The sequence below is a fragment of the Mytilus trossulus genome, chromosome 9 (assembly GCF_036588685.1).
Source record: "Mytilus trossulus isolate FHL-02 chromosome 9, PNRI_Mtr1.1.1.hap1, whole genome shotgun sequence".
NCBI classification, from domain to species: Eukaryota; Metazoa; Mollusca; class Bivalvia; order Mytilida; family Mytilidae; genus Mytilus; species Mytilus trossulus.
In genome coordinates, this window is record NC_086381.1 from 63184627 (window position 1) to 63208059 (window position 23433).

Here is a 23433-nt window from a genome sequence, read left to right on the forward strand (position 1 = left end):
GTACTGCAATACCAGGCCAACTCGTGGCAAGAGCGGTGCAAGCACCTAACATCTCACCTAGTTGCAAAAATCAGTTTAATATCGAAGTACCCACATGGGGTACGTATCAGATATTAAGCTGATAAGAACAGATACTACACTTTGATCTTAGCCAAAAGGCCGAGAAGCGATACTCAAATGTTTCCGAGTTTCCAAAGCCTATAAATCCTATGTCTTACTCAGACACGGTGTTTTAATTTTAAAACAAGCTACACAAATTTTGCAAATGTATATACAAAAAGCACACGAAACACGAGATCTTGCTTTGCTTTAATTACCCAACAGCATGAAACGATTTCTGCATGACAAAACTGGTGTGAAAATAAAAAAAGCGGCTTGTGAAATACGGCAAGTCGCAATAAAAGGGAGAATGCATTTTTAAACGTATGTCATACGTATACGTATTCGTATTTAATCTTAATCGAACAAAACAACATGACAATTTTAATTCATTCTATGTCCGACGAACGCAGATTTCAAAGCCTTGAAAATTTCATTGATCACAAAATAAATTCAACGCTTTTTCACAATCAGCACGGACTTTTCACTCTGTCGTTTAAATAAAAAACACACAAACAGTTCATCTGTTCTATTTTTTAAAGGAATTAACCGGTACAGCTATGTTTAAATTAATTTTAAAAGGAGGAAAAAACTTACCGGCCGACTGTAGTTTCCATCGTTTGCCCTCGTTCTGAGGCGACGTCGCTATTAACGATGATTGAAACAGTAGAAGGGGACGTAATTCTTTTCCCCGCGTTTTTCCGTAACGCTAAAAATTTATATAGAGTTTGTTTTAAAGGAACGAGAATACATTATTACACTGACATATGCTGTTATGAATACAAGCGAGAGAGAGAAAGAGAAAAAAAAAAACCCATCACATTATTAGAAAAGAAAAAAATACTTTTCAGAGAACAGACATAAACAAATAAAATAATATGCGATTTATTTTACATGCGCGAGAAGTAGAATTAATTTACAACAATGAGTAAAACTATACAATACATAACATAAAATAATATAGAAAAAGTATTAGAGAATATTTTACTGGGGCTGTTTCTCAGACTATAGAAGGAGCTATTTTTCTATTTTAATTTTCTCCCCGAAATGGGGAGTGAGCCGATCCTGGAGGTACTGCAATACCAGGCCAACTCGTGGCAAGAGCGGTGCAAGCACCTAACATCTCACCTAGTTGCAAAAATCAGTTTAATATCGAAGTACCCACATGGGGTACGTATCAGATATTAAGCTGATAAGAACAGATACTACACTTTGATCTTAGCCAAAAGGCCGAGAAGCGATACTCAAATGTTTCCGAGTTTCCAAAGCCTATAAATCCTATGTCTTACTCAGACACGGTGTTTTAATTTTAAAACAAGCTACACAAATTTTGCAAATGTATATACAAAAAGCACACGAAACACGAGATCTTGCTTTGCTTTAATTACCCAACAGCATGAAACGATTTCTGCATGACAAAACTGGTGTGAAAATAAAAAAAGCGGCTTGTGAAATACGGCAAGTCGCAATAAAAGGGAGAATGCATTTTTAAACGTATGTCATACGTATACGTATTCGTATTTAATCTTAATCGAACAAAACAACATGACAATTTTAATTCATTCTATGTCCGACGAACGCAGATTTCAAAGCCTTGAAAATTTCATTGATCACAAAATAAATTCAACGCTTTTTCACAATCAGCACGGACTTTTCACTCTGTCGTTTAAATAAAAAACACACAAACAGTTCATCTGTTCTATTTTTTAAAGGAATTAACCGGTACAGCTATGTTTAAATTAATTTTAAAAGGAGGAAAAAACTTACCGGCCGACTGTAGTTTCCATCGTTTGCCCTCGTTCTGAGGCGACGTCGCTATTAACGATGATTGAAACAGTAGAAGGGGACGTAATTCTTTTCCCCGCGTTTTTCCGTAACGCTAAAAATTTATATAGAGTTTGTTTTAAAGGAACGAGAATACATTATTACACTGACATATGCTGTTATGAATACAAGCGAGAGAGAGAAAGAGAAAAAAAAAAACCCATCACATTATTAGAAAAGAAAAAAATACTTTTCAGAGAACAGACATAAACAAATAAAATAATATGCGATTTATTTTACATGCGCGAGAAGTAGAATTAATTTACAACAATGAGTAAAACTATACAATACATAACATAAAATAATATAGAAAAAGTATTAGAGAATATTTTACTGGGGCTGTTTCTCAGACTATAGAAGGAGCTATTTTTCTATTTTAATTTTCTCCCCGAAATGGGGAGTGAGCCGATCCTGGAGGTACTGCAATACCAGGCCAACTCGTGGCAAGAGCGGTGCAAGCACCTAACATCTCACCTAGTTGCAAAAATCAGTTTAATATCGAAGTACCCACATGGGGTACGTATCAGATATTAAGCTGATAAGAACAGATACTACACTTTGATCTTAGCCAAAAGGCCGAGAAGCGATACTCAAATGTTTCCGAGTTTCCAAAGCCTATAAATCCTATGTCTTACTCAGACACGGTGTTTTAATTTTAAAACAAGCTACACAAATTTTGCAAATGTATATACAAAAAGCACACGAAACACGAGATCTTGCTTTGCTTTAATTACCCAACAGCATGAAACGATTTCTGCATGACAAAACTGGTGTGAAAATAAAAAAAGCGGCTTGTGAAATACGGCAAGTCGCAATAAAAGGGAGAATGCATTTTTAAACGTATGTCATACGTATACGTATTCGTATTTAATCTTAATCGAACAAAACAACATGACAATTTTAATTCATTCTATGTCCGACGAACGCAGATTTCAAAGCCTTGAAAATTTCATTGATCACAAAATAAATTCAACGCTTTTTCACAATCAGCACGGACTTTTCACTCTGTCGTTTAAATAAAAAACACACAAACAGTTCATCTGTTCTATTTTTTAAAGGAATTAACCGGTACAGCTATGTTTAAATTAATTTTAAAAGGAGGAAAAAACTTACCGGCCGACTGTAGTTTCCATCGTTTGCCCTCGTTCTGAGGCGACGTCGCTATTAACGATGATTGAAACAGTAGAAGGGGACGTAATTCTTTTCCCCGCGTTTTTCCGTAACGCTAAAAATTTATATAGAGTTTGTTTTAAAGGAACGAGAATACATTATTACACTGACATATGCTGTTATGAATACAAGCGAGAGAGAGAAAGAGAAAAAAAAAAACCCATCACATTATTAGAAAAGAAAAAAATACTTTTCAGAGAACAGACATAAACAAATAAAATAATATGCGATTTATTTTACATGCGCGAGAAGTAGAATTAATTTACAACAATGAGTAAAACTATACAATACATAACATAAAATAATATAGAAAAAGTATTAGAGAATATTTTACTGGGGCTGTTTCTCAGACTATAGAAGGAGCTATTTTTCTATTTTAATTTTCTCCCCGAAATGGGGAGTGAGCCGATCCTGGAGGTACTGCAATACCAGGCCAACTCGTGGCAAGAGCGGTGCAAGCACCTAACATCTCACCTAGTTGCAAAAATCAGTTTAATATCGAAGTACCCACATGGGGTACGTATCAGATATTAAGCTGATAAGAACAGATACTACACTTTGATCTTAGCCAAAAGGCCGAGAAGCGATACTCAAATGTTTCCGAGTTTCCAAAGCCTATAAATCCTATGTCTTACTCAGACACGGTGTTTTAATTTTAAAACAAGCTACACAAATTTTGCAAATGTATATACAAAAAGCACACGAAACACGAGATCTTGCTTTGCTTTAATTACCCAACAGCATGAAACGATTTCTGCATGACAAAACTGGTGTGAAAATAAAAAAAGCGGCTTGTGAAATACGGCAAGTCGCAATAAAAGGGAGAATGCATTTTTAAACGTATGTCATACGTATACGTATTCGTATTTAATCTTAATCGAACAAAACAACATGACAATTTTAATTCATTCTATGTCCGACGAACGCAGATTTCAAAGCCTTGAAAATTTCATTGATCACAAAATAAATTCAACGCTTTTTCACAATCAGCACGGACTTTTCACTCTGTCGTTTAAATAAAAAACACACAAACAGTTCATCTGTTCTATTTTTTAAAGGAATTAACCGGTACAGCTATGTTTAAATTAATTTTAAAAGGAGGAAAAAACTTACCGGCCGACTGTAGTTTCCATCGTTTGCCCTCGTTCTGAGGCGACGTCGCTATTAACGATGATTGAAACAGTAGAAGGGGACGTAATTCTTTTCCCCGCGTTTTTCCGTAACGCTAAAAATTTATATAGAGTTTGTTTTAAAGGAACGAGAATACATTATTACACTGACATATGCTGTTATGAATACAAGCGAGAGAGAGAAAGAGAAAAAAAAAAACCCATCACATTATTAGAAAAGAAAAAAATACTTTTCAGAGAACAGACATAAACAAATAAAATAATATGCGATTTATTTTACATGCGCGAGAAGTAGAATTAATTTACAACAATGAGTAAAACTATACAATACATAACATAAAATAATATAGAAAAAGTATTAGAGAATATTTTACTGGGGCTGTTTCTCAGACTATAGAAGGAGCTATTTTTCTATTTTAATTTTCTCCCCGAAATGGGGAGTGAGCCGATCCTGGAGGTACTGCAATACCAGGCCAACTCGTGGCAAGAGCGGTGCAAGCACCTAACATCTCACCTAGTTGCAAAAATCAGTTTAATATCGAAGTACCCACATGGGGTACGTATCAGATATTAAGCTGATAAGAACAGATACTACACTTTGATCTTAGCCAAAAGGCCGAGAAGCGATACTCAAATGTTTCCGAGTTTCCAAAGCCTATAAATCCTATGTCTTACTCAGACACGGTGTTTTAATTTTAAAACAAGCTACACAAATTTTGCAAATGTATATACAAAAAGCACACGAAACACGAGATCTTGCTTTGCTTTAATTACCCAACAGCATGAAACGATTTCTGCATGACAAAACTGGTGTGAAAATAAAAAAAGCGGCTTGTGAAATACGGCAAGTCGCAATAAAAGGGAGAATGCATTTTTAAACGTATGTCATACGTATACGTATTCGTATTTAATCTTAATCGAACAAAACAACATGACAATTTTAATTCATTCTATGTCCGACGAACGCAGATTTCAAAGCCTTGAAAATTTCATTGATCACAAAATAAATTCAACGCTTTTTCACAATCAGCACGGACTTTTCACTCTGTCGTTTAAATAAAAAACACACAAACAGTTCATCTGTTCTATTTTTTAAAGGAATTAACCGGTACAGCTATGTTTAAATTAATTTTAAAAGGAGGAAAAAACTTACCGGCCGACTGTAGTTTCCATCGTTTGCCCTCGTTCTGAGGCGACGTCGCTATTAACGATGATTGAAACAGTAGAAGGGGACGTAATTCTTTTCCCCGCGTTTTTCCGTAACGCTAAAAATTTATATAGAGTTTGTTTTAAAGGAACGAGAATACATTATTACACTGACATATGCTGTTATGAATACAAGCGAGAGAGAGAAAGAGAAAAAAAAAAACCCATCACATTATTAGAAAAGAAAAAAATACTTTTCAGAGAACAGACATAAACAAATAAAATAATATGCGATTTATTTTACATGCGCGAGAAGTAGAATTAATTTACAACAATGAGTAAAACTATACAATACATAACATAAAATAATATAGAAAAAGTATTAGAGAATATTTTACTGGGGCTGTTTCTCAGACTATAGAAGGAGCTATTTTTCTATTTTAATTTTCTCCCCGAAATGGGGAGTGAGCCGATCCTGGAGGTACTGCAATACCAGGCCAACTCGTGGCAAGAGCGGTGCAAGCACCTAACATCTCACCTAGTTGCAAAAATCAGTTTAATATCGAAGTACCCACATGGGGTACGTATCAGATATTAAGCTGATAAGAACAGATACTACACTTTGATCTTAGCCAAAAGGCCGAGAAGCGATACTCAAATGTTTCCGAGTTTCCAAAGCCTATAAATCCTATGTCTTACTCAGACACGGTGTTTTAATTTTAAAACAAGCTACACAAATTTTGCAAATGTATATACAAAAAGCACACGAAACACGAGATCTTGCTTTGCTTTAATTACCCAACAGCATGAAACGATTTCTGCATGACAAAACTGGTGTGAAAATAAAAAAAGCGGCTTGTGAAATACGGCAAGTCGCAATAAAAGGGAGAATGCATTTTTAAACGTATGTCATACGTATACGTATTCGTATTTAATCTTAATCGAACAAAACAACATGACAATTTTAATTCATTCTATGTCCGACGAACGCAGATTTCAAAGCCTTGAAAATTTCATTGATCACAAAATAAATTCAACGCTTTTTCACAATCAGCACGGACTTTTCACTCTGTCGTTTAAATAAAAAACACACAAACAGTTCATCTGTTCTATTTTTTAAAGGAATTAACCGGTACAGCTATGTTTAAATTAATTTTAAAAGGAGGAAAAAACTTACCGGCCGACTGTAGTTTCCATCGTTTGCCCTCGTTCTGAGGCGACGTCGCTATTAACGATGATTGAAACAGTAGAAGGGGACGTAATTCTTTTCCCCGCGTTTTTCCGTAACGCTAAAAATTTATATAGAGTTTGTTTTAAAGGAACGAGAATACATTATTACACTGACATATGCTGTTATGAATACAAGCGAGAGAGAGAAAGAGAAAAAAAAAAACCCATCACATTATTAGAAAAGAAAAAAATACTTTTCAGAGAACAGACATAAACAAATAAAATAATATGCGATTTATTTTACATGCGCGAGAAGTAGAATTAATTTACAACAATGAGTAAAACTATACAATACATAACATAAAATAATATAGAAAAAGTATTAGAGAATATTTTACTGGGGCTGTTTCTCAGACTATAGAAGGAGCTATTTTTCTATTTTAATTTTCTCCCCGAAATGGGGAGTGAGCCGATCCTGGAGGTACTGCAATACCAGGCCAACTCGTGGCAAGAGCGGTGCAAGCACCTAACATCTCACCTAGTTGCAAAAATCAGTTTAATATCGAAGTACCCACATGGGGTACGTATCAGATATTAAGCTGATAAGAACAGATACTACACTTTGATCTTAGCCAAAAGGCCGAGAAGCGATACTCAAATGTTTCCGAGTTTCCAAAGCCTATAAATCCTATGTCTTACTCAGACACGGTGTTTTAATTTTAAAACAAGCTACACAAATTTTGCAAATGTATATACAAAAAGCACACGAAACACGAGATCTTGCTTTGCTTTAATTACCCAACAGCATGAAACGATTTCTGCATGACAAAACTGGTGTGAAAATAAAAAAAGCGGCTTGTGAAATACGGCAAGTCGCAATAAAAGGGAGAATGCATTTTTAAACGTATGTCATACGTATACGTATTCGTATTTAATCTTAATCGAACAAAACAACATGACAATTTTAATTCATTCTATGTCCGACGAACGCAGATTTCAAAGCCTTGAAAATTTCATTGATCACAAAATAAATTCAACGCTTTTTCACAATCAGCACGGACTTTTCACTCTGTCGTTTAAATAAAAAACACACAAACAGTTCATCTGTTCTATTTTTTAAAGGAATTAACCGGTACAGCTATGTTTAAATTAATTTTAAAAGGAGGAAAAAACTTACCGGCCGACTGTAGTTTCCATCGTTTGCCCTCGTTCTGAGGCGACGTCGCTATTAACGATGATTGAAACAGTAGAAGGGGACGTAATTCTTTTCCCCGCGTTTTTCCGTAACGCTAAAAATTTATATAGAGTTTGTTTTAAAGGAACGAGAATACATTATTACACTGACATATGCTGTTATGAATACAAGCGAGAGAGAGAAAGAGAAAAAAAAAAACCCATCACATTATTAGAAAAGAAAAAAATACTTTTCAGAGAACAGACATAAACAAATAAAATAATATGCGATTTATTTTACATGCGCGAGAAGTAGAATTAATTTACAACAATGAGTAAAACTATACAATACATAACATAAAATAATATAGAAAAAGTATTAGAGAATATTTTACTGGGGCTGTTTCTCAGACTATAGAAGGAGCTATTTTTCTATTTTAATTTTCTCCCCGAAATGGGGAGTGAGCCGATCCTGGAGGTACTGCAATACCAGGCCAACTCGTGGCAAGAGCGGTGCAAGCACCTAACATCTCACCTAGTTGCAAAAATCAGTTTAATATCGAAGTACCCACATGGGGTACGTATCAGATATTAAGCTGATAAGAACAGATACTACACTTTGATCTTAGCCAAAAGGCCGAGAAGCGATACTCAAATGTTTCCGAGTTTCCAAAGCCTATAAATCCTATGTCTTACTCAGACACGGTGTTTTAATTTTAAAACAAGCTACACAAATTTTGCAAATGTATATACAAAAAGCACACGAAACACGAGATCTTGCTTTGCTTTAATTACCCAACAGCATGAAACGATTTCTGCATGACAAAACTGGTGTGAAAATAAAAAAAGCGGCTTGTGAAATACGGCAAGTCGCAATAAAAGGGAGAATGCATTTTTAAACGTATGTCATACGTATACGTATTCGTATTTAATCTTAATCGAACAAAACAACATGACAATTTTAATTCATTCTATGTCCGACGAACGCAGATTTCAAAGCCTTGAAAATTTCATTGATCACAAAATAAATTCAACGCTTTTTCACAATCAGCACGGACTTTTCACTCTGTCGTTTAAATAAAAAACACACAAACAGTTCATCTGTTCTATTTTTTAAAGGAATTAACCGGTACAGCTATGTTTAAATTAATTTTAAAAGGAGGAAAAAACTTACCGGCCGACTGTAGTTTCCATCGTTTGCCCTCGTTCTGAGGCGACGTCGCTATTAACGATGATTGAAACAGTAGAAGGGGACGTAATTCTTTTCCCCGCGTTTTTCCGTAACGCTAAAAATTTATATAGAGTTTGTTTTAAAGGAACGAGAATACATTATTACACTGACATATGCTGTTATGAATACAAGCGAGAGAGAGAAAGAGAAAAAAAAAAACCCATCACATTATTAGAAAAGAAAAAAATACTTTTCAGAGAACAGACATAAACAAATAAAATAATATGCGATTTATTTTACATGCGCGAGAAGTAGAATTAATTTACAACAATGAGTAAAACTATACAATACATAACATAAAATAATATAGAAAAAGTATTAGAGAATATTTTACTGGGGCTGTTTCTCAGACTATAGAAGGAGCTATTTTTCTATTTTAATTTTCTCCCCGAAATGGGGAGTGAGCCGATCCTGGAGGTACTGCAATACCAGGCCAACTCGTGGCAAGAGCGGTGCAAGCACCTAACATCTCACCTAGTTGCAAAAATCAGTTTAATATCGAAGTACCCACATGGGGTACGTATCAGATATTAAGCTGATAAGAACAGATACTACACTTTGATCTTAGCCAAAAGGCCGAGAAGCGATACTCAAATGTTTCCGAGTTTCCAAAGCCTATAAATCCTATGTCTTACTCAGACACGGTGTTTTAATTTTAAAACAAGCTACACAAATTTTGCAAATGTATATACAAAAAGCACACGAAACACGAGATCTTGCTTTGCTTTAATTACCCAACAGCATGAAACGATTTCTGCATGACAAAACTGGTGTGAAAATAAAAAAAGCGGCTTGTGAAATACGGCAAGTCGCAATAAAAGGGAGAATGCATTTTTAAACGTATGTCATACGTATACGTATTCGTATTTAATCTTAATCGAACAAAACAACATGACAATTTTAATTCATTCTATGTCCGACGAACGCAGATTTCAAAGCCTTGAAAATTTCATTGATCACAAAATAAATTCAACGCTTTTTCACAATCAGCACGGACTTTTCACTCTGTCGTTTAAATAAAAAACACACAAACAGTTCATCTGTTCTATTTTTTAAAGGAATTAACCGGTACAGCTATGTTTAAATTAATTTTAAAAGGAGGAAAAAACTTACCGGCCGACTGTAGTTTCCATCGTTTGCCCTCGTTCTGAGGCGACGTCGCTATTAACGATGATTGAAACAGTAGAAGGGGACGTAATTCTTTTCCCCGCGTTTTTCCGTAACGCTAAAAATTTATATAGAGTTTGTTTTAAAGGAACGAGAATACATTATTACACTGACATATGCTGTTATGAATACAAGCGAGAGAGAGAAAGAGAAAAAAAAAAACCCATCACATTATTAGAAAAGAAAAAAATACTTTTCAGAGAACAGACATAAACAAATAAAATAATATGCGATTTATTTTACATGCGCGAGAAGTAGAATTAATTTACAACAATGAGTAAAACTATACAATACATAACATAAAATAATATAGAAAAAGTATTAGAGAATATTTTACTGGGGCTGTTTCTCAGACTATAGAAGGAGCTATTTTTCTATTTTAATTTTCTCCCCGAAATGGGGAGTGAGCCGATCCTGGAGGTACTGCAATACCAGGCCAACTCGTGGCAAGAGCGGTGCAAGCACCTAACATCTCACCTAGTTGCAAAAATCAGTTTAATATCGAAGTACCCACATGGGGTACGTATCAGATATTAAGCTGATAAGAACAGATACTACACTTTGATCTTAGCCAAAAGGCCGAGAAGCGATACTCAAATGTTTCCGAGTTTCCAAAGCCTATAAATCCTATGTCTTACTCAGACACGGTGTTTTAATTTTAAAACAAGCTACACAAATTTTGCAAATGTATATACAAAAAGCACACGAAACACGAGATCTTGCTTTGCTTTAATTACCCAACAGCATGAAACGATTTCTGCATGACAAAACTGGTGTGAAAATAAAAAAAGCGGCTTGTGAAATACGGCAAGTCGCAATAAAAGGGAGAATGCATTTTTAAACGTATGTCATACGTATACGTATTCGTATTTAATCTTAATCGAACAAAACAACATGACAATTTTAATTCATTCTATGTCCGACGAACGCAGATTTCAAAGCCTTGAAAATTTCATTGATCACAAAATAAATTCAACGCTTTTTCACAATCAGCACGGACTTTTCACTCTGTCGTTTAAATAAAAAACACACAAACAGTTCATCTGTTCTATTTTTTAAAGGAATTAACCGGTACAGCTATGTTTAAATTAATTTTAAAAGGAGGAAAAAACTTACCGGCCGACTGTAGTTTCCATCGTTTGCCCTCGTTCTGAGGCGACGTCGCTATTAACGATGATTGAAACAGTAGAAGGGGACGTAATTCTTTTCCCCGCGTTTTTCCGTAACGCTAAAAATTTATATAGAGTTTGTTTTAAAGGAACGAGAATACATTATTACACTGACATATGCTGTTATGAATACAAGCGAGAGAGAGAAAGAGAAAAAAAAAAACCCATCACATTATTAGAAAAGAAAAAAATACTTTTCAGAGAACAGACATAAACAAATAAAATAATATGCGATTTATTTTACATGCGCGAGAAGTAGAATTAATTTACAACAATGAGTAAAACTATACAATACATAACATAAAATAATATAGAAAAAGTATTAGAGAATATTTTACTGGGGCTGTTTCTCAGACTATAGAAGGAGCTATTTTTCTATTTTAATTTTCTCCCCGAAATGGGGAGTGAGCCGATCCTGGAGGTACTGCAATACCAGGCCAACTCGTGGCAAGAGCGGTGCAAGCACCTAACATCTCACCTAGTTGCAAAAATCAGTTTAATATCGAAGTACCCACATGGGGTACGTATCAGATATTAAGCTGATAAGAACAGATACTACACTTTGATCTTAGCCAAAAGGCCGAGAAGCGATACTCAAATGTTTCCGAGTTTCCAAAGCCTATAAATCCTATGTCTTACTCAGACACGGTGTTTTAATTTTAAAACAAGCTACACAAATTTTGCAAATGTATATACAAAAAGCACACGAAACACGAGATCTTGCTTTGCTTTAATTACCCAACAGCATGAAACCATTTCTGCATGACAAAACTGGTGTGAAAATAAAAAAAGCGGCTTGTGAAATACGGCAAGTCGCAATAAAAGGGAGAATGCATTTTTAAACGTATGTCATACGTATACGTATTCGTATTTAATCTTAATCGAACAAAACAACATGACAATTTTAATTCATTCTATGTCCGACGAACGCAGATTTCAAAGCCTTGAAAATTTCATTGATCACAAAATAAATTCAACGCTTTTTCACAATCAGCACGGACTTTTCACTCTGTCGTTTAAATAAAAAACACACAAACAGTTCATCTGTTCTATTTTTTAAAGGAATTAACCGGTACAGCTATGTTTAAATTAATTTTAAAAGGAGGAAAAAACTTACCGGCCGACTGTAGTTTCCATCGTTTGCCCTCGTTCTGAGGCGACGTCGCTATTAACGATGATTGAAACAGTAGAAGGGGACGTAATTCTTTTCCCCGCGTTTTTCCGTAACGCTAAAAATTTATATAGAGTTTGTTTTAAAGGAACGAGAATACATTATTACACTGACATATGCTGTTATGAATACAAGCGAGAGAGAGAAAGAGAAAAAAAAAAACCCATCACATTATTAGAAAAGAAAAAAATACTTTTCAGAGAACAGACATAAACAAATAAAATAATATGCGATTTATTTTACATGCGCGAGAAGTAGAATTAATTTACAACAATGAGTAAAACTATACAATACATAACATAAAATAATATAGAAAAAGTATTAGAGAATATTTTACTGGGGCTGTTTCTCAGACTATAGAAGGAGCTATTTTTCTATTTTAATTTTCTCCCCGAAATGGGGAGTGAGCCGATCCTGGAGGTACTGCAATACCAGGCCAACTCGTGGCAAGAGCGGTGCAAGCACCTAACATCTCACCTAGTTGCAAAAATCAGTTTAATATCGAAGTACCCACATGGGGTACGTATCAGATATTAAGCTGATAAGAACAGATACTACACTTTGATCTTAGCCAAAAGGCCGAGAAGCGATACTCAAATGTTTCCGAGTTTCCAAAGCCTATAAATCCTATGTCTTACTCAGACACGGTGTTTTAATTTTAAAACAAGCTACACAAATTTTGCAAATGTATATACAAAAAGCACACGAAACACGAGATCTTGCTTTGCTTTAATTACCCAACAGCATGAAACGATTTCTGCATGACAAAACTGGTGTGAAAATAAAAAAAGCGGCTTGTGAAATACGGCAAGTCGCAATAAAAGGGAGAATGCATTTTTAAACGTATGTCATACGTATACGTATTCGTATTTAATCTTAATCGAACAAAACAACATGACAATTTTAATTCATTCTATGTCCGACGAACGCAGATTTCAAAGCCTTGAAAATTTCATTGATCACAAAATAAATTCAACGCTTTTTCACAATCAGCACGGACTTTTCACTCTGTCGTTTAAATAAAAAACACACAAACAGTTCATCTGTTCTATTTTTTAAAGGAATTAACCGGTACAGCTATGTTTAAATTAATTTTAAAAGGAGGAAAAAACTTACCGGCCGACTGTAGTTTCCATCGTTTGCCCTCGTTCTGAGGCGACGTCGCTATTAACGATGATTGAAACAGTAGAAGGGGACGTAATTCTTTTCCCCGCGTTTTTCCGTAACGCTAAAAATTTATATAGAGTTTGTTTTAAAGGAACGAGAATACATTATTACACTGACATATGCTGTTATGAATACAAGCGAGAGAGAGAAAGAGAAAAAAAAAAACCCATCACATTATTAGAAAAGAAAAAAATACTTTTCAGAGAACAGACATAAACAAATAAAATAATATGCGATTTATTTTACATGCGCGAGAAGTAGAATTAATTTACAACAATGAGTAAAACTATACAATACATAACATAAAATAATATAGAAAAAGTATTAGAGAATATTTTACTGGGGCTGTTTCTCAGACTATAGAAGGAGCTATTTTTCTATTTTAATTTTCTCCCCGAAATGGGGAGTGAGCCGATCCTGGAGGTACTGCAATACCAGGCCAACTCGTGGCAAGAGCGGTGCAAGCACCTAACATCTCACCTAGTTGCAAAAATCAGTTTAATATCGAAGTACCCACATGGGGTACGTATCAGATATTAAGCTGATAAGAACAGATACTACACTTTGATCTTAGCCAAAAGGCCGAGAAGCGATACTCAAATGTTTCCGAGTTTCCAAAGCCTATAAATCCTATGTCTTACTCAGACACGGTGTTTTAATTTTAAAACAAGCTACACAAATTTTGCAAATGTATATACAAAAAGCACACGAAACACGAGATCTTGCTTTGCTTTAATTACCCAACAGCATGAAACGATTTCTGCATGACAAAACTGGTGTGAAAATAAAAAAAGCGGCTTGTGAAATACGGCAAGTCGCAATAAAAGGGAGAATGCATTTTTAAACGTATGTCATACGTATACGTATTCGTATTTAATCTTAATCGAACAAAACAACATGACAATTTTAATTCATTCTATGTCCGACGAACGCAGATTTCAAAGCCTTGAAAATTTCATTGATCACAAAATAAATTCAACGCTTTTTCACAATCAGCACGGACTTTTCACTCTGTCGTTTAAATAAAAAACACACAAACAGTTCATCTGTTCTATTTTTTAAAGGAATTAACCGGTACAGCTATGTTTAAATTAATTTTAAAAGGAGGAAAAAACTTACCGGCCGACTGTAGTTTCCATCGTTTGCCCTCGTTCTGAGGCGACGTCGCTATTAACGATGATTGAAACAGTAGAAGGGGACGTAATTCTTTTCCCCGCGTTTTTCCGTAACGCTAAAAATTTATATAGAGTTTGTTTTAAAGGAACGAGAATACATTATTACACTGACATATGCTGTTATGAATACAAGCGAGAGAGAGAAAGAGAAAAAAAAAAACCCATCACATTATTAGAAAAGAAAAAAATACTTTTCAGAGAACAGACATAAACAAATAAAATAATATGCGATTTATTTTACATGCGCGAGAAGTAGAATTAATTTACAACAATGAGTAAAACTATACAATACATAACATAAAATAATATAGAAAAAGTATTAGAGAATATTTTACTGGGGCTGTTTCTCAGACTATAGAAGGAGCTATTTTTCTATTTTAATTTTCTCCCCGAAATGGGGAGTGAGCCGATCCTGGAGGTACTGCAATACCAGGCCAACTCGTGGCAAGAGCGGTGCAAGCACCTAACATCTCACCTAGTTGCAAAAATCAGTTTAATATCGAAGTACCCACATGGGGTACGTATCAGATATTAAGCTGATAAGAACAGATACTACACTTTGATCTTAGCCAAAAGGCCGAGAAGCGATACTCAAATGTTTCCGAGTTTCCAAAGCCTATAAATCCTATGTCTTACTCAGACACGGTGTTTTAATTTTAAAACAAGCTACACAAATTTTGCAAATGTATATACAAAAAGCACACGAAACACGAGATCTTGCTTTGCTTTAATTACCCAACAGCATGAAACGATTTCTGCATGACAAAACTGGTGTGAAAATAAAAAAAGCGGCTTGTGAAATACGGCAAGTCGCAATAAAAGGGAGAATGCATTTTTAAACGTATGTCATACGTATACGTATTCGTATTTAATCTTAATCGAACAAAACAACATGACAATTTTAATTCATTCTATGTCCGACGAACGCAGATTTCAAAGCCTTGAAAATTTCATTGATCACAAAATAAATTCAACGCTTTTTCACAATCAGCACGGACTTTTCACTCTGTCGTTTAAATAAAAAACACACAAACAGTTCATCTGTTCTATTTTTTAAAGGAATTAACCGGTACAGCTATGTTTAAATTAATTTTAAAAGGAGGAAAAAACTTACCGGCCGACTGTAGTTTCCATCGTTTGCCCTCGTTCTGAGGCGACGTCGCTATTAACGATGATTGAAACAGTAGAAGGGGACGTAATTCTTTTCCCCGCGTTTTTCCGTAACGCTAAAAATTTATATAGAGTTTGTTTTAAAGGAACGAGAATACATTATTACACTGACATATGCTGTTATGAATACAAGCGAGAGAGAGAAAGAGAAAAAAAAAAACCCATCACATTATTAGAAAAGAAAAAAATACTTTTCAGAGAACAGACATAAACAAATAAAATAATATGCGATTTATTTTACATGCGCGAGAAGTAGAATTAATTTACAACAATGAGTAAAACTATACAATACATAACATAAAATAATATAGAAAAAGTATTAGAGAATATTTTACTGGGGCTGTTTCTCAGACTATAGAAGGAGCTATTTTTCTATTTTAATTTTCTCCCCGAAATGGGGAGTGAGCCGATCCTGGAGGTACTGCAATACCAGGCCAACTCGTGGCAAGAGCGGTGCAAGCACCTAACATCTCACCTAGTTGCAAAAATCAGTTTAATATCGAAGTACCCACATGGGGTACGTATCAGATATTAAGCTGATAAGAACAGATACTACACTTTGATCTTAGCCAAAAGGCCGAGAAGCGATACTCAAATGTTTCCGAGTTTCCAAAGCCTATAAATCCTATGTCTTACTCAGACACGGTGTTTTAATTTTAAAACAAGCTACACAAATTTTGCAAATGTATATACAAAAAGCACACGAAACACGAGATCTTGCTTTGCTTTAATTACCCAACAGCATGAAACGATTTCTGCATGACAAAACTGGTGTGAAAATAAAAAAAGCGGCTTGTGAAATACGGCAAGTCGCAATAAAAGGGAGAATGCATTTTTAAACGTATGTCATACGTATACGTATTCGTATTTAATCTTAATCGAACAAAACAACATGACAATTTTAATTCATTCTATGTCCGACGAACGCAGATTTCAAAGCCTTGAAAATTTCATTGATCACAAAATAAATTCAACGCTTTTTCACAATCAGCACGGACTTTTCACTCTGTCGTTTAAATAAAAAACACACAAACAGTTCATCTGTTCTATTTTTTAAAGGAATTAACCGGTACAGCTATGTTTAAATTAATTTTAAAAGGAGGAAAAAACTTACCGGCCGACTGTAGTTTCCATCGTTTGCCCTCGTTCTGAGGCGACGTCGCTATTAACGATGATTGAAACAGTAGAAGGGGACGTAATTCTTTTCCCCGCGTTTTTCCGTAACGCTAAAAATTTATATAGAGTTTGTTTTAAAGGAACGAGAATACATTATTACACTGACATATGCTGTTATGAATACAAGCGAGAGAGAGAAAGAGAAAAAAAAAAACCCATCACATTATTAGAAAAGAAAAAAATACTTTTCAGAGAACAGACATAAACAAATAAAATAATATGCGATTTATTTTACATGCGCGAGAAGTAGAATTAATTTACAACAATGAGTAAAACTATACAATACATAACATAAAATAATATAGAAAAAGTATTAGAGAATATTTTACTGGGGCTGTTTCTCAGACTATAGAAGGAGCTATTTTTCTATTTTAATTTTCTCCCCGAAATGGGGAGTGAGCCGATCCTGGAGGTACTGCAATACCAGGCCAACTCGTGGCAAGAGCGGTGCAAGCACCTAACATCTCACCTAGTTGCAAAAATCAGTTTAATATCGAAGTACCCACATGGGGTACGTATCAGATATTAAGCTGATAAGAACAGATACTACACTTTGATCTTAGCCAAAAGGCCGAGAAGCGATACTCAAATGTTTCCGAGTTTCCAAAGCCTATAAATCCTATGTCTTACTCAGACACGGTGTTTTAATTTTAAAACAAGCTACACAAATTTTGCAAATGTATATACAAAAAGCACACGAAACACGAGATCTTGCTTTGCTTTAATTACCCAACAGCATGAAACGATTTCTGCATGACAAAACTGGTGTGAAAATAAAAAAAGCGGCTTGTGAAATACGGCAAGTCGCAATAAAAGGGAGAATGCATTTTTAAACGTATGTCATACGTATACGTATTCGTATTTAATCTTAATCGAACAAAACAACATGACAATTTTAATTCATTCTATGTCCGACGAACGCAGATTTCAAAGCCTTGAAAATTTCATTGATCACAAAATAAATTCAACGCTTTTTCACAATCAGCACGGACTTTTCACTCTGTCGTTTAAATAAAAAACACACAAACAGTTCATCTGTTCTATTTTTTAAAGGAATTAACCGGTACAGCTATGTTTAAATTAATTTTAAAAGGAGGAAAAAACTTACCGGCCGACTGTAGTTTCCATCGTTTGCCCTCGTTCTGAGGCGACGTCGCTATTAACGATGATTGAAACAGTAGAAGGGGACGTAATTCTTTTCCCCGCGTTTTTCCGTAACGCTAAAAATTTATATAGAGTTTGTTTTAAAGGAACGAGAATACATTATTACACTGACATATGCTGTTATGAATACAAGCGAGAGAGAGAAAGAGAAAAAAAAAAACCCATCACATTATTAGAAAAGAAAAAAATACTTTTCAGAGAACAGACATAAACAAATAAAATAATATGCGATTTATTTTACATGCGCGAGAAGTAGAATTAATTTACAACAATGAGTAAAACTATACAATACATAACATAAAATAATATAGAAAAAGTATTAGAGAATATTTTACTGGGGCTGTTTCTCAGACTATAGAAGGAGCTATTTTTCTATTTTAATTTTCTCCCCGAAATGGGGAGTGAGCCGATCCTGGAGGTACTGCAATACCAGGCCAACTCGTGGCAAGAGCGGTGCAAGCACCTAACATCTCACCTAGTTGCAAAAATCAGTTTAATATCGAAGTACCCACATGGGGTACGTATCAGATATTAAGCTGATAAGAACAGATACTACACTTTGATCTTAGCCAAAAGGCCGAGAAGCGATACTCAAATGTTTCCGAGTTTCCAAAGCCTATAAATCCTATGTCTTACTCAGACACGGTGTTTTAATTTTAAAACAAGCTACACAAATTTTGCAAATGTATATACAAAAAGCACACGAAACACGAGATCTTGCTTTGCTTTAATTACCCAACAGCATGAAACGATTTCTGCATGACAAAACTGGTGTGAAAATAAAAAAAGCGGCTTGTGAAATACGGCAAGTCGCAATAAAAGGGAGAATGCATTTTTAAACGTATGTCATACGTATACGTATTCGTATTTAATCTTAATCGAACAAAACAACATGACAATTTTAATTCATTCTATGTCCGACGAACGCAGATTTCAAAGCCTTGAAAATTTCATTGATCACAAAATAAATTCAACGCTTTTTCACAATCAGCACGGACTTTTCACTCTGTCGTTTAAATAAAAAACACACAAACAGTTCATCTGTTCTATTTTTTAAAGGAATTAACCGGTACAGCTATGTTTAAATTAATTTTAAAAGGAGGAAAAAACTTACCGGCCGACTGTAGTTTCCATCGTTTGCCCTCGTTCTGAGGCGACGTCGCTATTAACGATGATTGAAACAGTAGAAGGGGACGTAATTCTTTTCCCCGCGTTTTTCCGTAACGCTAAAAATTTATATAGAGTTTGTTTTAAAGGAACGAGAATACATTATTACACTGACATATGCTGTTATGAATACAAGCGAGAGAGAGAAAGAGAAAAAAAAAAACCCATCACATTATTAGAAAAGAAAAAAATACTTTTCAGAGAACAGACATAAACAAATAAAATAATATGCGATTTATTTTACATGCGCGAGAAGTAGAATTAATTTACAACAATGAGTAAAACTATACAATACATAACATAAAATAATATAGAAAAAGTATTAGAGAATATTTTACTGGGGCTGTTTCTCAGACTATAGAAGGAGCTATTTTTCTATTTTAATTTTCTCCCCGAAATGGGGAGTGAGCCGATCCTGGAGGTACTGCAATACCAGGCCAACTCGTGGCAAGAGCGGTGCAAGCACCTAACATCTCACCTAGTTGCAAAAATCAGTTTAATATCGAAGTACCCACATGGGGTACGTATCAGATATTAAGCTGATAAGAACAGATACTACACTTTGATCTTAGCCAAAAGGCCGAGAAGCGATACTCAAATGTTTCCGAGTTTCCAAAGCCTATAAATCCTATGTCTTACTCAGACACGGTGTTTTAATTTTAAAACAAGCTACACAAATTTTGCAAATGTATATACAAAAAGCACACGAAACACGAGATCTTGCTTTGCTTTAATTACCCAACAGCATGAAACGATTTCTGCATGACAAAACTGGTGTGAAAATAAAAAAAGCGGCTTGTGAAATACGGCAAGTCGCAATAAAAGGGAGAATGCATTTTTAAACGTATGTCATACGTATACGTATTCGTATTTAATCTTAATCGAACAAAACAACATGACAATTTTAATTCATTCTATGTCCGACGAACGCAGATTTCAAAGCCTTGAAAATTTCATTGATCACAAAATAAATTCAACGCTTTTTCACAATCAGCACGGACTTTTCACTCTGTCGTTTAAATAAAAAACACACAAACAGTTCATCTGTTCTATTTTTTAAAGGAATTAACCGGTACAGCTATGTTTAAATTAATTTTAAAAGGAGGAAAAAACTTACCGGCCGACTGTAGTTTCCATCGTTTGCCCTCGTTCTGAGGCGACGTCGCTATTAACGATGATTGAAACAGTAGAAGGGGACGTAATTCTTTTCCCCGCGTTTTTCCGTAACGCTAAAAATTTATATAGAGTTTGTTTTAAAGGAACGAGAATACATTATTACACTGACATATGCTGTTATGAATACAAGCGAGAGAGAGAAAGAGAAAAAAAAAAACCCATCACATTATTAGAAAAGAAAAAAATACTTTTCAGAGAACAGACATAAACAAATAAAATAATATGCGATTTATTTTACATGCGCGAGAAGTAGAATTAATTTACAACAATGAGTAAAACTATACAATACATAACATAAAATAATATAGAAAAAGTATTAGAGAATATTTTACTGGGGCTGTTTCTCAGACTATAGAAGGAGCTATTTTTCTATTTTAATTTTCTCCCCGAAATGGGGAGTGAGCCGATCCTGGAGGTACTGCAATACCAGGCCAACTCGTGGCAAGAGCGGTGCAAGCACCTAACATCTCACCTAGTTGCAAAAATCAGTTTAATATCGAAGTACCCACATGGGGTACGTATCAGATATTAAGCTGATAAGAACAGATACTACACTTTGATCTTAGCCAAAAGGCCGAGAAGCGATACTCAAATGTTTCCGAGTTTCCAAAGCCTATAAATCCTATGTCTTACTCAGACACGGTGTTTTAATTTTAAAACAAGCTACACAAATTTTGCAAATGTATATACAAAAAGCACACGAAACACGAGATCTTGCTTTGCTTTAATTACCCAACAGCATGAAACGATTTCTGCATGACAAAACTGGTGTGAAAATAAAAAAAGCGGCTTGTGAAATACGGCAAGTCGCAATAAAAGGGAGAATGCATTTTTAAACGTATGTCATACGTATACGTATTCGTATTTAATCTTAATCGAACAAAACAACATGACAATTTTAATTCATTCTATGTCCGACGAACGCAGATTTCAAAGCCTTGAAAATTTCATTGATCACAAAATAAATTCAACGCTTTTTCACAATCAGCACGGACTTTTCACTCTGTCGTTTAAATAAAAAACACACAAACAGTTCATCTGTTCTATTTTTTAAAGGAATTAACCGGTACAGCTATGTTTAAATTAATTTTAAAAGGAGGAAAAAACTTACCGGCCGACTGTAGTTTCCATCGTTTGCCCTCGTTCTGAGGCGACGTCGCTATTAACGATGATTGAAACAGTAGAAGGGGACGTAATTCTTTTCCCCGCGTTTTTCCGTAACGCTAAAAATTTATATAGAGTTTGTTTTAAAGGAACGAGAATACATTATTACACTGACATATGCTGTTATGAATACAAGCGAGAGAGAGAAAGAGAAAAAAAAAAACCCATCACATTATTAGAAAAGAAAAAAATACTTTTCAGAGAACAGACATAAACAAATAAAATAATATGCGATTTATTTTACATGCGCGAGAAGTAGAATTAATTTACAACAATGAGTAAAACTATACAATACATAACATAAAATAATATAGAAAAAGTATTAGAGAATATTTTACTGGGGCTGTTTCTCAGACTATAGAAGGAGCTATTTTTCTATTTTAATTTTCTCCCCGAAATGGGGAGTGAGCCGATCCTGGAGGTACTGCAATACCAGGCCAACTCGTGGCAAGAGCGGTGCAAGCACCTAACATCTCACCTAGTTGCAAAAATCAGTTTAATATCGAAGTACCCACATGGGGTACGTATCAGATATTAAGCTGATAAGAACAGATACTACACTTTGATCTTAGCCAAAAGGCCGAGAAGCGATACTCAAATGTTTCCGAGTTTCCAAAGCCTATAAATCCTATGTCTTACTCAGACACGGTGTTTTAATTTTAAAACAAGCTACACAAATTTTGCAAATGTATATACAAAAAGCACACGAAACACGAGATCTTGCTTTGCTTTAATTACCCAACAGCATGAAACGATTTCTGCATGACAAAACTGGTGTGAAAATAAAAAAAGCGGCTTGTGAAATACGGCAAGTCGCAATAAAAGGGAGAATGCATTTTTAAACGTATGTCATACGTATACGTATTCGTATTTAATCTTAATCGAACAAAACAACATGACAATTTTAATTCATTCTATGTCCGACGAACGCAGATTTCAAAGCCTTGAAAATTTCATTGATCACAAAATAAATTCAACGCTTTTTCACAATCAGCACGGACTTTTCACTCTGTCGTTTAAATAAAAAACACACAAACAGTTCATCTGTTCTATTTTTTAAAGGAATTAACCGGTACAGCTATGTTTAAATTAATTTTAAAAGGAGGAAAAAACTTACCGGCCGACTGTAGTTTCCATCGTTTGCCCTCGTTCTGAGGCGACGTCGCTATTAACGATGATTGAAACAGTAGAAGGGGACGTAATTCTTTTCCCCGCGTTTTTCCGTAACGCTAAAAATTTATATAGAGTTTGTTTTAAAGGAACGAGAATACATTATTACACTGACATATGCTGTTATGAATACAAGCGAGAGAGAGAAAGAGAAAAAAAAAAACCCATCACATTATTAGAAAAGAAAAAAATACTTTTCAGAGAACAGACATAAACAAATAAAATAATATGCGATTTATTTTACATGCGCGAGAAGTAGAATTAATTTACAACAATGAGTAAAACTATACAATACATAACATAAAATAATATAGAAAAAGTATTAGAGAATATTTTACTGGGGCTGTTTCTCAGACTATAGAAGGAGCTATTTTTCTATTTTAATTTTCTCCCCGAAATGGGGAGTGAGCCGATCCTGGAGGTACTGCAATACCAGGCCAACTCGTGGCAAGAG

At 34.7% G+C, this 23433-nt stretch overlaps 19 non-coding genes and 1 pseudogene across 19 annotated transcripts; all 20 read right to left on the bottom strand.

Moving 5' to 3' along the window:
• On the bottom strand, positions 1 to 171 carry LOC134685828 (U2 spliceosomal RNA; annotated as a pseudogene).
• Positions 172 to 1148: 977 nt separating this feature from the next.
• LOC134685747 (U2 spliceosomal RNA) lies at positions 1149 to 1341 on the bottom strand. The gene has a single exon (XR_010101372.1). It is a non-coding gene; the product is annotated as a U2 spliceosomal RNA (small nuclear RNA).
• A 977-nt stretch (positions 1342 to 2318) lies between these two features.
• On the bottom strand, positions 2319 to 2511 carry LOC134685748 (U2 spliceosomal RNA). Its single transcript, XR_010101373.1, has one exon. It is a non-coding gene; the product is annotated as a U2 spliceosomal RNA (small nuclear RNA).
• Positions 2512 to 3488: 977 nt separating this feature from the next.
• LOC134685749 (U2 spliceosomal RNA) lies at positions 3489 to 3681 on the bottom strand. Its single transcript, XR_010101374.1, has one exon. It is a non-coding gene; the product is annotated as a U2 spliceosomal RNA (small nuclear RNA).
• Positions 3682 to 4658: 977 nt separating this feature from the next.
• On the bottom strand, positions 4659 to 4851 carry LOC134685750 (U2 spliceosomal RNA). Its single transcript, XR_010101375.1, has one exon. It is a non-coding gene; the product is annotated as a U2 spliceosomal RNA (small nuclear RNA).
• Positions 4852 to 5828: 977 nt separating this feature from the next.
• Positions 5829 to 6021, bottom strand: LOC134685751 (U2 spliceosomal RNA). The gene has a single exon (XR_010101376.1). It is a non-coding gene; the product is annotated as a U2 spliceosomal RNA (small nuclear RNA).
• A 977-nt stretch (positions 6022 to 6998) lies between these two features.
• Positions 6999 to 7191, bottom strand: LOC134685752 (U2 spliceosomal RNA). Its single transcript, XR_010101377.1, has one exon. It is a non-coding gene; the product is annotated as a U2 spliceosomal RNA (small nuclear RNA).
• Positions 7192 to 8168: 977 nt separating this feature from the next.
• On the bottom strand, positions 8169 to 8361 carry LOC134685753 (U2 spliceosomal RNA). Its single transcript, XR_010101378.1, has one exon. It is a non-coding gene; the product is annotated as a U2 spliceosomal RNA (small nuclear RNA).
• A 977-nt stretch (positions 8362 to 9338) lies between these two features.
• LOC134685755 (U2 spliceosomal RNA) lies at positions 9339 to 9531 on the bottom strand. The gene has a single exon (XR_010101380.1). It is a non-coding gene; the product is annotated as a U2 spliceosomal RNA (small nuclear RNA).
• A 977-nt stretch (positions 9532 to 10508) lies between these two features.
• LOC134685756 (U2 spliceosomal RNA) lies at positions 10509 to 10701 on the bottom strand. Its single transcript, XR_010101381.1, has one exon. It is a non-coding gene; the product is annotated as a U2 spliceosomal RNA (small nuclear RNA).
• Positions 10702 to 11678: 977 nt separating this feature from the next.
• Positions 11679 to 11871, bottom strand: LOC134685757 (U2 spliceosomal RNA). The gene has a single exon (XR_010101382.1). It is a non-coding gene; the product is annotated as a U2 spliceosomal RNA (small nuclear RNA).
• Positions 11872 to 12848: 977 nt separating this feature from the next.
• Positions 12849 to 13041, bottom strand: LOC134685758 (U2 spliceosomal RNA). The gene has a single exon (XR_010101383.1). It is a non-coding gene; the product is annotated as a U2 spliceosomal RNA (small nuclear RNA).
• Positions 13042 to 14018: 977 nt separating this feature from the next.
• LOC134685759 (U2 spliceosomal RNA) lies at positions 14019 to 14211 on the bottom strand. Its single transcript, XR_010101384.1, has one exon. It is a non-coding gene; the product is annotated as a U2 spliceosomal RNA (small nuclear RNA).
• Positions 14212 to 15188: 977 nt separating this feature from the next.
• Positions 15189 to 15381, bottom strand: LOC134685760 (U2 spliceosomal RNA). The gene has a single exon (XR_010101385.1). It is a non-coding gene; the product is annotated as a U2 spliceosomal RNA (small nuclear RNA).
• A 977-nt stretch (positions 15382 to 16358) lies between these two features.
• LOC134685761 (U2 spliceosomal RNA) lies at positions 16359 to 16551 on the bottom strand. The gene has a single exon (XR_010101386.1). It is a non-coding gene; the product is annotated as a U2 spliceosomal RNA (small nuclear RNA).
• Positions 16552 to 17528: 977 nt separating this feature from the next.
• On the bottom strand, positions 17529 to 17721 carry LOC134685763 (U2 spliceosomal RNA). Its single transcript, XR_010101387.1, has one exon. It is a non-coding gene; the product is annotated as a U2 spliceosomal RNA (small nuclear RNA).
• A 977-nt stretch (positions 17722 to 18698) lies between these two features.
• LOC134685764 (U2 spliceosomal RNA) lies at positions 18699 to 18891 on the bottom strand. Its single transcript, XR_010101388.1, has one exon. It is a non-coding gene; the product is annotated as a U2 spliceosomal RNA (small nuclear RNA).
• A 977-nt stretch (positions 18892 to 19868) lies between these two features.
• Positions 19869 to 20061, bottom strand: LOC134685765 (U2 spliceosomal RNA). The gene has a single exon (XR_010101389.1). It is a non-coding gene; the product is annotated as a U2 spliceosomal RNA (small nuclear RNA).
• A 977-nt stretch (positions 20062 to 21038) lies between these two features.
• Positions 21039 to 21231, bottom strand: LOC134685767 (U2 spliceosomal RNA). Its single transcript, XR_010101391.1, has one exon. It is a non-coding gene; the product is annotated as a U2 spliceosomal RNA (small nuclear RNA).
• A 977-nt stretch (positions 21232 to 22208) lies between these two features.
• Positions 22209 to 22401, bottom strand: LOC134685768 (U2 spliceosomal RNA). Its single transcript, XR_010101392.1, has one exon. It is a non-coding gene; the product is annotated as a U2 spliceosomal RNA (small nuclear RNA).
• Between the last annotated feature and the right edge of the window lie 1032 nt (positions 22402 to 23433).